Source organism: Cebus imitator, unplaced genomic scaffold (assembly GCF_001604975.1).
Source record: "Cebus imitator isolate Cc_AM_T3 unplaced genomic scaffold, Cebus_imitator-1.0 Scaffold157, whole genome shotgun sequence".
NCBI classification, from domain to species: Eukaryota; Metazoa; Chordata; class Mammalia; order Primates; family Cebidae; genus Cebus; species Cebus imitator.
The window spans coordinates 779,851-794,247 of record NW_016107472.1 but is presented as its reverse complement, the minus strand read 5'-3'; the positions used below and the strand labels follow the sequence as shown (position 1 = coordinate 794,247).

Genomic DNA, 14,397 nt, shown 5'->3' with positions numbered 1-14,397 from the left:
AGTATACACTTTGAAAATATTTATTTGTTGATGGTGTCTTAATTTGGAATTTTGTTAAAGATGTCTTTATACATATTTTTTTTTTTTGGTGACTGGGTCTCATTCTCTTGCCCAAACTGGAGTACAGTGGCAGGATCATGGCCAACTGTACCCTTCACCTCTCCAGGCTCAGGTGATTCTCTCACCTTAACCTGCCGAGTAGCTGGGACTACAGGTGTGCACCACCATGCCCAACTAATTTTGGTGTTTTTTGTGAAGACAGAGTTTACTATGTTCCCAGGCTAAAATTTTTAATTTTAACTAGTAAAAATCATAAATCTTTATGCTTATATTAATTACCACTGTATATGTACTTAAAAAGTCCTTCTCACATTGGAGTTCAGAAAATTATACATGATGTGGTTTTTTTTTAGAGGTCCTTGACTGTTTTATATGCTACATTGAGTTATAGTGACCTGATTTATATTTTAGTGCTGATAAGATAGAGAACAGAATTTATTTTTCCATATGTAGTCAGTCAACTATCATAACATTGTTCATGGAAATGCTATTGGTAATACTTACCCCATATTGGAGTCCGCCTGTCCTCTTCTACTGGTCTGTCTCTTCCAATGCCAATATCACACTTTTCACTCTTTGGAAAGAACCTACCTTGTTCTTTACTCCGTTGCTACAGGACCCAAACCTAATGCTTGATGTTTTCTCTGTTTAAATTTGTTTTTTAAGTTTGTTAATCCCCTGGTTTGTTGTTATGTTTTAAGCTAGCTTTAAAGCACCAAAACCATTAAAAATCATTTTAGTTCATTTCAGTACAACAAAGGTTTTTTTAATGTTTGCTATATAATAAGCCTTGTGCTTGCATTAGGAATACACAAATGAGTCAGATATCTGCAGAGCAATGTCCCTGCACTGGAAAAATGTGTTAATCTGATGGAATCAGACAGCATGTAAATGGTAAAGAGAGTGGCCTCATGTTAATAACTTAATTTTCTTTTGATTCTTTCTTATTCTTTTGTTATCTGTGACTTCTTGGCCCTAGCCATTTTATATGTTTTCCCCTTTTATTTAAATTTAGGAAAGATGAATTATTATGTGAAATTGATTTAACAGAGTTAGATTGACTCAGGCATATGAAAGATGGTGACTTTTAATATTAATATAGTCTGTTCATTTTCTAATTAATGAATTGAAAATTGTGGTTTTCTATTTTTGTTCTCTAAATATTTATTGTGATATTGCTAGGCACTATTTAAAGAACTTTAAGGAAAATAGCAATACCTTTGACAAAGTAATCTAGTGGGAAATTCACAATTTATAAAAGTACTAGCAATATAATAAACTAAATAATATTGAATGCAGTGTTTGGTATGTGCTGACCATTATACTAGGCAAGGAAATATGTGTTATTTGATTCTAAAACAGTTCAGATGGTCCTTCAGATATTTTTTTGACTGTCTTCTTTACTTGATTCAGATTTCTTATTATTATTACCTCATTGGAGAAGCCTTCCTGGCCAAATCTATCTAAAATATCAGGGCATGTAACTCTCAGTGCTATTATCTTGTTTTATCTGACTTTATAGTACTAATTATATGACATTACAAGTCTGACAATTTATTTGCTTTGTGCCTGTTTCTCCTGTTGCTAGAATGACTATTGAATGGAAGAATAAACAATGCATTGTAGGAATTTATAGTAGCAGAATTACAGTTTAATTTGGTATATGTGATGTAATTTCTTTAAGCCTAAATTTCTCATCTGTAAATAGACACAGACTTAGTGCCTATTTTATTGGTTAGGCTGTTCATTCATTCGCTGAGTAAATATTCATTGATATCCTAGTATATGGCAGGCCCTATTCAAGAAAATGGGGTTACGGTGAAAAAGACAAAGTGCTTTTCACAGTAACATACTTCCATTCTAGAGGAAGAGACAGATAACAAATTAATAAAAACAACTTTTATAATATTTCATATAATGGCCAAGTTAATTTTCTCAAAGGTGTCCTTCACGTTATCTCTATGATCGGAACATGTTTTGGTTTTTGTTCCTAATCATCCTATCTCATCATCATCAATTGTTCTGGCCTCACTCCTCCTAGCAGTTACTAACTTTTAGTGCCTCTCCTAGTTTGCAGTTGCAGAGAAACTGTAATATTGCTCATGTACCCCAAATATAACAGGACTGTCAGATTCCTTTTCTGGACCCTATTTGTCTATTAGTGCAGCCAAACCGTAGGTTTGTTTTGCTTTACTGGTGTCGTTTGTTGCTTGCAAAAATATTGTGCATGCATATTCATGATACACTCAATTAAAATCCTCAGGTTTTTAAAATTTTAATGGGCATTTTACTGTAGATATACTAGATTATAGAATCAGCATATGTTTATGTATTTTCATTATTAAAACTGCTTTTGAGACTTTGAATGGCTAAAATCTCTGTGGAGATTATTAGTAAATATGACATGTAGGTCATCATTGAGATTTTCATAGCAAATTTAGAGAGATCATTTTCTAAGGACACACAACATCAAATTCAATTTTTAATAGGAGAGTCGTTTTTAGTTCAATCTGTCTATAGTCAAAGTCACCAAATTGGCTTTAAAGAAACCTCAACATCCTCCTTGTTCCCAGTCCAGCTTCAATTCTATACTGTCAAATGCATTTGGATGAAAAGAAATTTAAAAGCAACTCATCCATTTGTTCGGCATCCTTGCATTTGAATATGGGGAGGACCTTACTATTAGCCTTTCTGCTAAGACGGGAAATATTAAGCCATGTTTTAATGTCAATGCCTTAGGTACTAAGCTGTACTGAACATGTTACCCTTTACATTTTTATTTCTTTCCATCATTTTCTTTTGATTTTCTTTGGGTTATCTGTGTTTATGTAAATATCTCTAACCTTACCTACAATTTTGAGAATAGGGCTTGTGTTTTATCTTTCTATACTTTGAAACTCACCAGTGAGGACCAGTACATTATATATCATAGATCTTTGCAAAGTCTCTGTTAAATAAGAATAAACAAGTAAATAGGTTAAAAGCAATTTGAGATTTTCTTTTCTTGAAAGACAATATGAAAATAAAAATGCAAATATCCTTATGTGTTAGGACAACTTCTTATGTTACTATAGCAAATACCAGGCTGTCCCTCCTCAAAACCGTTTATGGAATTGTTTAGATTGTATATTTGGGCCACATTTTTCTGAGTACTTGTACACATATGAATGTGGTAGCTTTTAGTTTTATTTTTAAAACTATAAATATTAGTTGACATACACAAACAGCTACCTGAGTCATAAAGATATTATAGAAATGCAAATTTTTTGGCAGATTTCTAATTTTAAGTATCCCTTTTCTTACAGACAAATAAAAAGAAGTGTTAAGAATTGCCCTTTGAGACTCTAAAAGCTGAAGGTAATGTCCGATGATATTTTCTTGAATGGGCTTTATCTTCTTGAATTGTCTTACGACATTTAGGTCTTGGATTTACTACCTCTGGTTTTTTTTTTTTTTTTTCTTTTCTTCAACACATTTAATATATTTTTTCTTTGCATACCTAAAAATAATCTGAAATTATAGGTTAAAAATATAGAAAATTTACATTCTTTCTGAATATTTCAGCCTGATTAGATGTTGCTAAAACTCTTCTTCCATTTGATTATGTAGTATGTCCCTTTGTGCCCCCCTTTTTTATTGATTTGGAACTCATGATTTTAAACTGTTCTTTCCTTAAATAGACATATTGGCTTAAAGCCAAAACATCAGTACCAATTTCTCCTGAGGAAGAGCTTTACAACTAACTATAAGAAATAAAATTGTATTTGTTAAGGACAACGAAACTGTTCAGATGAGATTTAGTGGCTACTGATAGAAGTCCAGAATTTCAGGCAAGAAGTTTACAATAGACTCGTGTGGCTGCATTGTGTATAAAGAGCTCATAGGAATTGAAGGAGGTTTCTTAGACAAGAGGGGGCTGTAATTACTTTGCTTCTTACATGCATGGTTAGATTTTCCAGCGAGACTAACATGGTAGGGTAATTTATTATAGAAGAGTAAATCACAGATTACATTGGAGGGGGATGGGGTGATGCGATCCAACCATCAGTTTTGTGAATACATACACTTAAGCATGTGTGATAGCTTGTTTTTAATTTCTTTACACCAGTGCACACCTCAAACATTCCGTTTAGCAGTGGGATATGCAAATTGTTCCAAATGCAGCAGCAGTACTTTCACCTGAATGTCAAAACTGTCAGAGAGCTTTAAATCAAATCTTTATAACGTTTTTTTAAAAACAGTCAGGCCCAAGATCAAGGCACCAAACTCACTGAAAAAAACTTGAGTCCCATACTTCCAAAAAGTTCCTGTATGTCAACAGGGTAATGTCAAAGTTCTGATTCACCTGCTTTCTAATTTTAACCTTTTAAGGATTTTATTTTATTTGGCTTAATTACGATATTTTCTACAAATTAATCATAAATGCCTTGATTAATAAAACCAAATGTCAGAGAAAATGACAACTTGATGAAAAATTAATACTCGGCAATATTTTAAGGTACAGAAGTACTAAAGATGTACTCTTAAACCTCATATTTCATTAGCTCTTTCTGAAGGTAGTTAACTAGAATTCTCTTGGCACCTAAGTTTTCACAGCCACATGTAAAGATACATTTTAGCAATATAATTTTCAGTAATTTTCTGCTCTTCTTTTTATTATTAGCTGTTATAGTTAGAATTTTTATCTCTGCCTTGCCCCATAAGATTATTGAATTTTATTCACAAAATCAAGGTAAAGTATATTTTGGAGTGGCTACAGAGATTAAGTTACCATAGTAGGAATCAAGTTAGTAACCTGTGTGTGTGAATGTGTGTGAGAGTGTGTGTGTGTGTGTGTGTGTGTGTGTGTGTGTGTGTATGAGAGAGAGAGAGAGAGAGATTAAGGAAATCTCATGGTGTAAAATTAATGTTTGGTGACTGGATATCTGCTAGACAATTTATTTGGTTATGAACATTTGAGCTTTTATATTTAAAATTATCTGAGAAAGAGAGACAAACATAGCATTTCAAAGAGGGATAGATTTTAACATAATGATTTGGTTTTTTTGAAGTAGTTTTTTTCCTGAGATTTTATTAAAAGACCTGAAGACAAATAAAGAGTAGTAACTTGCTTTTTTCTTGTATACTATTAGTTTTTTGGCTAGCTCAAAAAACAATATGAAATATGATTATTTTTCTCCTTTTACTGGTGATCATGAAGTTGAAAGTTAAAAATATCCCAGGTGTTTTTCCATATTCACAAATATTAGGATTTCTGAATATGAATAAAATATTTGATTAAATCTTATGCGGAAATGGTACTATGCAGGTACCAATAGTACATGCAGGATTGTAGTCCATGTTAGCTTTTTATGTTCTTGTTTCACAGATAAAGCTGCCAACCAAATGAGGAAAGGCATAATGACCTCTTCTGTGTTTGTTTTGTTTGATGGTTCAGAATAAAAAGACCCACATGATATACTGTCAGTGAAATGGACTCACTTTGACCATCTGTTCATGTAATGACATGATGGTCATACCTATGAACAAAAATTTTTGCCAGCTAGTGGTAGAATCTCCCTTTTCTGTTACATAATGAGAATTTCTCAGTAGGTATTTTAGGCATATTGCTCTGCATAGTAAGATAAATAGAGGTAAGTGTTGGCCAACAGTCTATAAACACATTGTATGCCAATCCCAAGGGAAGAGATTCTTCAGTGTAGATTTCTCTTAATGTTTAAAATTTGGAGATGGAATACATTGAATCTTCTCTTACTTAGCTGGCTCTAGGTTTTATTGTTTTTGTGTCTTTCCTGGTTCCAGGCCTCCAGTCTGTACTGGCAAAGCTGCTTGATGAGGAGAGGCCACCAACATAGCTGCCCCATTTGCTTACATACCTGCCATGAATAATAGCTTTGTCCTCTAGTTAATCATTGCATTGTAACTGTCTCTGTTCCATCTTAGCTGATCACTGCCCAGAGGAGTTTAAGTTCCATTGTAACACAAAGCTCCCTTTACCTTTCTGTACCTGCATTTGTGTGCATGTAAAAGCATCCATTCTTCTCATACACCAGTTAAATAAGAAATGTCCCACTTTTTGACAGTTTCTAAATTACATATTTTAAAATGTGCCTTTTCCCCCTTGTTTATTCTTTTCATCCTTTCATCAGTTTACTTCTGCATATAAACTATTAGTTTTTCATTAGTTACAAGATCTGATTAAGGAATTATTAACACCTATTTCACAATCCCCACTTTTATATGTTTTTAGTTGAGATTTTGTTATTTGGGGTAAGTACTATAAGAAAATGTCATTGTTTCCCTAACGTGTCTATGAACAAAGAAGACAGACTGGAACCCCAGAAAATCTATAGGAATTTTTTGTCTTACATTGTTTGATTCTAGAAATGAGAACGACTGACCCAACCTTACATAGACTCTTTAGTTTTAGGGAGTTAAGTTATGATTATTTAAACGCAATGCTTGAATTAGCACACATAACAATCAGCTGATACTCTTTGAATTATCTGAATCTTCTAAAAAAAATAAACAGCATTAGATTATCTCTCATCAAACAAAAAAAAAAGTAAATATGTTTTATAATAGGCTTAAAAATATATAAATTCCCAGTTTTGATACTCATAATTGGACCATGTCTTCTCTCTAAAGGACTTGGTAGCACCTTTGGAAATTGCATTATCTCTTTTAAGCCTGTATTTTATTTTACTATTTTAATTAAATGATTGCGACCTTATTGACTTGCGAAGATTAATGCAGCTTCCAAAGTTGACTAATGCATAACTTAAGTACCAGTAGACTGATCAGTTTTTGAAAATAGGAATCATTTACCTTGTTTGCCTTCTTTAGAAACCTGTTTATTAATTGAATAAAATGTGCTCATGAAGCACATTAATAAATGAAGCAATCAAAAGATACTAAGAGAAAGCATGAATATTGTCCAAGATATATAGATGATTTTTGTTTCTTGCCTAAATGCTTCATTCATGCTTTCTTCCTGTCTACCATTCCCCAAAATATTCAAGTCTCTTTTTGTACTCTTTAGTGATGATAAGATGTTTTTTTATTCCTGTAATGAAGTGGGAAGTAAATTAACACACTTCTTTTTGGGAATTAGATTACTCATTGCAGTACCACTCAACATACCTTTGTAATATAACCCGTACCCATAACTAATTAGTGAATTTCAGAATTAGGGAAAATCTTAGTTGTGTGGTGGTTGCATATTTACCAGTGATCAAGGAAGTGTTACTAATACACTTGTTAATATTAAAAAAGAATTAAGTATACAAAGGGCCAGATGGTCGAGCCTAGGACCTATCAAGAGCCCCGTATGTGTGGGCTGGCCCAAAGGAATGACAGAAACACTAACCAGGCTAAATGAAGTCAGAGTTAAGGTTTCATTTATAAAAAAGAGAATGATTTTCAAATGTGTTTTCTTATCATATTGTGATTTACATGTGCACCTTTCATTTGTACTGGTAACATTTGAGAGCATATATTTCCCTATGTATCAAGAATGTATCAGAAAAATCTCTTGGTACATGAATTAGTGGGATCATAGTAAAGCAGTTACCATGTAAGCTTTTTTGCTGGTTCAGAGAATCCTACTTTTCTCTCCTACAAAAATCTATAGTTTTGCTGTTACAGCATACATATTACCCTTTCTTATAACTTAATATTTGTCTCATCCAATAGATTGCCTGGCTCATGATATAAGGTACCTGTTTATATAGTATTTGCCATAGTAATGGCTAGACAAGGAAATAGTAAATATTTGCTTAGTGTTTATAACACTGTTATACTACTAGTTATAAAAAGGTTAAAGAAATTAAAAAGCAAATTCTTTCTCATTCCTGTGATTTAACTGTCTTTACTTGTATACGTAGAGAAATATCCTGTTCCCCACTATACTTTGTATCCTTTTCATTTTTCATCTATTTTAATTTATTTAACTATGTAACTGTGTACTTTTGGAAACCATTTGAGATATTTTTGGTTTCAAGGATTGATGTATCAGTGAATTGTTGGATAGGTCAATTGATTAAATACAGTGTACAATTTTAGGGATTTTTCTCTCCACAATTGCACAAATAATACTAGAGTAGATTAGTTAATTTCAGGCATCCCTCCTTTCTTCTTTCAATCACTTCTTTGCATTTTCCAGCAAACATTTATGGAATGTCAGCTCTGTGCTAGAAACTTTGTATATGTTATATATAACTGTTGAACAAAAGAGACTTAGTTTTTATTCTTGTGGAGCTTATAGTCTAATAGGGAGATACAATAAATACATAAATAAATATTAGAGACATAGATGTATAAGTAAATGACTTATTTTGCTAACGTTCTCAATTCTAGCTTGGGTTAGGGAAGTGAGTCTATGGTGGAGAAAAATTACCTTCAATGACCTGCCTTCTTACGAGTGTATTACTTGTAGATTAAAAATTGTGGAGAGGCCAAACTATTTCAGAGTATGTTTTAAGGGGCAGGTGGCTTCGGGATGAAGCTAGGTGTGGTAATATTTGCATCCAAGATGAGTCATAAAGTACAGTTTTGTAAACCTGGCTTACTTTATATGATATAGAAGATCTCCATAGACATTTGAAAATCTCATATTGAAATATTATAGAAATTTCCAGTATTTTTTTTAAATTACAAAAATCATTTCTTTAGATGATTATTTATTAATAGCCCAGAGTTCATTCATGAACTGGGGTATAGTAATGATGAAGAAAGAGGAGGTGATTGAAATGTGTTTTTTTTTTTTTTTTTTTCTCATTGGACGTATGTGTGGAGTACTTTTGTCTTCTGATCTGATTGTTCATTATGCTCCCTTTTGGATGCGTGTACTGTTTGGCCTTCCCACCTGCATGCTCATTCAAAGGCATTCCAAGTCATTTATGCTGGACTTCAGCCTTGTTGAGTAAAAGGCCATTTCCTCCATCAGCTGTCCTCTTGGACATACATTCTTTTTACTCTCAAAAATAATTTATGTACATTCAGTGTATATTAGGTGGATTTGTCAAATTACTCACAAATAATCAGTTTTTTTTTAAGTTATAATTTGAGCTATGACCTCTCAAACTGTAAATTATAAGGTTTGACCTTTTGGTTCACAGTTTGACATAACAGCCATTAATTACAGTTTTTAAAGAACATTTTTTTTCATTTACAATTTGTATTTTGAAAACAGTTTAAGTATTTTCTCTGTAGCTTTTTGGAATAAATGTAGAAATGTAAATGCATATGTATCTATATATAATATATACATTCAAGAATGCTAGATAGATCACATGCATGTGCATGCTATATTCAAATGTGTTTATGTGTAGTACATTGCTATAAATATAAAGATTTTGATATAATGTCTTGTGAGTTTACACTAAGATCCTAATTATTTTATACAACTCTGGCATCAGGATGAGATCAGCATCTTTTTTTTTTTTTTGAGACGTAGCATCACTCAGTCGCCCAGGCTTGAGTGCAATGAAGTGATATTGACTCACTGCAACTTCTGCCTCCCAGATTCAAGCAATTCTCATGCCTCAGCCTCCTGAGTACCAGGATACAGGTTCTAACCACCATGCCCGGCTAATTTTTGTATTTTTAGTGGAGACAGGGTTTTACCATGTTGGCCAGACTAATCTCAAACTCCTGACCTCAGGTGATCCACCACCTTGGTCTTCAAAAGCGCTGGGATTACAGATGTGAGCCACCCGCTCCAGCTGAGATCAACTTTTTAAATGTATTTATCGGAGTGAAAGAGACTTTATTACCCTTTGAATCTAGGTCTTTTCCTTTTTTTTCCCTTGAGCAGGAATGCAAAAGTATGTGCCTACACATGCCCAGTGTCTGACAGTAATTTAAATGTCTTGAAGACCATTTGAAGTAGCATGGTGTGGGAGAATGTAAACTGTTCAAGTAGTTTTTGCAAATGTACACTGAAGGTACTGAGTTAGAAAGTACATACCAGAAAGGTCAGTTTAGGTAAACACAGAAAGATATCCAGATGTGTGAATACTTTGCTGATACCATCAGTATTTGAAATGAAAGAATTTAGTGTGTTTTTTTATTGGATAAAAATAAGATATTTATATAGCTGAAAATAACACAAAGTATATCATTTTCTGCTGCTATTTAGTAAAAATCTATTAATGTTTAGATGATTTCTTTACTTCTGAACAGGTTTTCTCATTTTGTGCTAAACTGTGTTCTTTGTTGCTAAATTCACAAAATTAAATCTAAAATACTATAGAGCAATGAATAGTTAAAAACATCTGAATAATTATCTTAAAGGTATACAACCACCTCTTTGTATTTTATAAATGGTTAACTTGGTTTTGTTCAAATTATTCTCTAGGCTAAAACTAGTGTGATGTGTTTCATAACATGAAGTTAATTTAGGTGACAGCATTGAAAGCAAAGAACTCTTCAGGAAAGTGACTCTTTTCTTATAGAATAGATAATATCATCCCAAAGTGTTTCCCATGAAAAATATTTTCCCAGTATGAGTGTACTTTTTAAAATTTTTTAAAAGAATATTGAATTTTATGTAAATATTTTCATGTTAATTTCAGAATTATGTTACTACCTTACTTAACTCTAGAGCTTCAAGTTATTTGTGTTTTAAAAACTAATGTAATTTTGGAGTTCCTTATTGATAGGAATATTGAACTTTTTGTTTATTTAATCTGTATGTTTTATACTTCCTGTACTGGAAGTATCATTTTGCTTTCCATTGGGTTTGAGATTCAGTCTTGGCTGAACTATTTACTATGAGTTGGGGCAAGTTACTTTACTTTTCTGCATTTAAGTCTACTCACCAGACGTGGAAAAAATAACATCTATCTATTGGGGTTATAATTAGGAATGGAGATATTATTAATAAATTGATGCATTCAATGCCTAGCACATAGAAAGTGTTAAATAACTAATGATTATTTAAATTAGAGAAATGTTTGCCATTTTTTGAAAATATTAAAGCATTTATTTTAAACAATTTTCATCTTTCTGATACATTTGCCACATTTTTCTTTGTTCACCTCATGTGCTTCTTTTTTTGTATGTTCACTGTTTTTATCTACCTAATTTCTCCATGTTTATCTTTGAATCTGGAGTTACTATCTCACCAATACTACGCTGGAAGGGAAAGATATTATTCCTTAAAAGGAAATTAGTGTACTGTTACAAAAAAGGAATTGATGTTCCAAAAAGAGGCAAATATCATAGTCCATGTGTTTAGACATTCTAAAATACTACAAAAACAGGATCTAAGCTGTAGAAAGTCTTTTTCTGATTATGTAGTTTGGATGGCTTTCTTTTAAAACTCATTAGTTTATGGATTTTAAGGAAATGTTTGCCTCTTTTTTTTTATTTTTCTAAAAGCAAAAGTAAAAGCAAGCAATTAACAGAATAAAGACACAACCTAAGGGATAGAAGAATATGTTTTCAAAATGTACACCTGATGAGAGGGTAAATATCTAAAATATGTAAGAAACTCAAACAACTCAATAGTAAGAAAACAATCCAATTGAAAAAAAGGCAAAGAACCTGAATAGATATATCTCAAAAGAAGACATACAAATGGTCAATGGGTATGTAAAGAAATGCTCAACATCACTAATCATCGGAGAAATGCAAATTAAAACCACAGTGAATATGACCTCACACCTGTTAAAGTGGGTATTATCATGTGTCCATCAATGGAGGAATGGATAATAATATACATAAACATGATGAAATATAAATCAGCTCTAAAAAAGAAAAAAATGCTGTCATTCTGACAACCTGGATAGACATGGAGGATATTAAGTGAAATAAGCCAGGTACAGAAAGACAAATGCTACATGATCTCACTTATATGAGGAATCTAAAAAAGTCAAGCTCATAGATATGGAGAGTAGAATGGTGGTTACCAGAGACTGGGATGGGAGACTGGAGCTGCTGGTCAAGGGGTACAAAATTTCACTTAGACAGGAGGTATAAGTTGAAGAGATATGTTGTACATCATGGTGACTAGAGTAAATAAAAATATATTCTATACTGAAAAATTGCTATGAGAATAGATCTTAAGTCTTCTCACTACAAAACTATGTGGAGTAATGCATATGTTAAAACAGCATGTTATATATTATAGATATATACAACTTTTAGTGGCCAATTAAACTTTAAAAAACAAAAACAATCATGATATATTAACTAAGGGAGAATTTTCAAAAGGCAGAACATTTCTGAAATTAATTGTAAGCAGATTTTTATTTCACCAAGTACATTTAATTATTTGCAGATTTCTCAGGATTCCCTGGGGTATGAACCTAACAGCTTCTCTTTCTACTAGCCTCCGTTAATATGTTATCATCCAATCTTTCAGATAGACACATTTTAGGAATTTTTTTCCCCATGGCACAAACTAATTCTTTGATCTAAATGCAAGGGCTTCTAAATTATATTGTGGGAGGTTTGAAATTTGAAAGTGGTTTCAGAGATCAGTAGGCTTAGTAGAATTCACTTTAATTTGAAAGAATTTATTCAGACCTTATCCTTGTTTGGTAGTGCTATATCTTTACCTTTTTCTATCCTTCATATTACCTAAAAAATAACACAAGATGACATTGAAGATTCTTAATTTGGTCTCAGTACACTTTTTGAGCCCCTAACTTCCAAACTCCCACCTCTCTTTCCATCACCCCTCACCTCCTCCACCCAGGCACATAGTTCTTTCCACACACACTTCACTCTTTGCTGTCTTTTAAATACACTGTGCCTGCCATGCTTTCTGTCTTTGCTCTTACTGTTCACTTAACCTGCTATGGTCTTCACATGACCCAGAAAAAACTGCTATTTCACCAGCAGAATCCTCTACAGATCAACTGATCTTTTCTCTGTCTCCTTAATACATGAGTATGATTTACCATATTGTAGCGTAGTGTTTTGGGGTTTTGTTTGTTTGTTTTTTGAGATAGAATCTCACTCTGTTGCCCAGACTAGTGCAGTGGCCCAGTCTCAGCTCACTGCAACTTTTGCCTCCTAGGTTCAAGCAATTCTGAGGCCTCAGGTTCCCTAGTACCTGGGATTACAGGCATGCACCACCACACCTGGCTAATTTTTGTATTTATAATAGAGACAGGGTTTCACCATGTTGGCCAGGCTTGTCTTGAACTCCTGACCTCAGGTGATCCACCCACCTTGGCCTCTCAAAGCACTGAGATTACAGGTGTAAGCCACTGCACCCAGCCTATTAAAGTTTTTAACTCATGCTTGGCTCCTTTCTAGATGGTAAGATTCCTGAGAGAAGGGAGTATATCATGTTCATTTTTGTGCTTAGCTCAAAGTATGTTTATTAAATTGATTAGCCTATGAATGCACTTAGAGAAATGACATTGTCAGTTGTATACAGAATTTATCCATAACAAAAATATAGCAAAAATGGATTCTTTAAAAATATGTTTACTAAATTTCCCTTGACTTACTGTCTGATTTCCTTGACACCAGGGTATTTGTTTTGGTGCTTATTTTTATAGTTTCAGTAACGAAACAAAAGNTTATAAATAGAGTTAGTTTTGGACAATTTAAAATATCTCTTGAAGCCCTTATGAGTAAGGAAGAACAAAGCTAATAATTTCAAATATTCACTTGACAAAGTTAAATATAATTTTAAGACAAAAGATGTTTCCAAGGCAAAAAAACTACTTGCTAAAGTAGTTTTCCATTATAGTTCTTGGAATGGAAATATTGAAAGATTAATACAGAACTACAGAACGTCTTAGAAGTGTTTAATACTCCATAGTTTAAAAATACCCACCATTGATTATTGTACTTAGTTTGAAACATTTTTTAATATGTATAGACTTAACCCAGGATCGTGACTTTAGGCAGCAATTAACCTTTTACATGGATCTGTTTGGAAAGCATTATAAAATAATAGCACCCTTCCCAAAGAAAGATATGGTTGTGGTAAAACTGCACTCATCTGTTTAATAATGTTTCAACTGAAACAGATGCCTTACTTGCTTTGTTCTACAGAAGCAGCTTTATAGATTTAAGCACTGAGTATACAGTACACAGTGGCACTATTAGCAAATCAGAATGAGGCCAAGGGAAAATTCATCTAGGAGCCACACACCTAAATGCAGTTGGTAAACAGAGACACTAACCCTCATTAAGCATAATTAAACCTAATATTGACTGTAAACTGTTACTTACCTTAAACTTCTCTGTAGAGAGTATGGAAAGGGATTAACCTAGCAGATTGGGACATTAATTACTACCTCTTTCACATTAGAGTTACCATCAAGAAGGGCTATATTCATAAATAAAACATAGGAGGGATTGAGAGAC

The 14,397-nt window shown here is 32.9% G+C and overlaps 1 protein-coding gene across 30 annotated transcripts in view; it reads left to right on the top strand.

Moving 5' to 3' along the window:
- ZBTB20 (zinc finger and BTB domain containing 20) overlaps positions 1-14,397 on the top strand; it is an 812,433-nt gene that overhangs the window by 167,503 nt on the left and 630,533 nt on the right. For 23 of the 30 annotated variants that reach the window (XR_005202621.1, XR_005202622.1, XM_037743867.1 and 20 more), the window contains one exon: positions 3,366-3,417. The exons of the other annotated variants lie outside the window; for them this stretch is intronic. The gene's annotated coding sequence lies outside the window, so the exon portion shown is untranslated. The remainder of the gene's footprint in view (positions 1-3,365; positions 3,418-14,397) is intronic. 30 annotated transcript variants of the gene reach the window in all.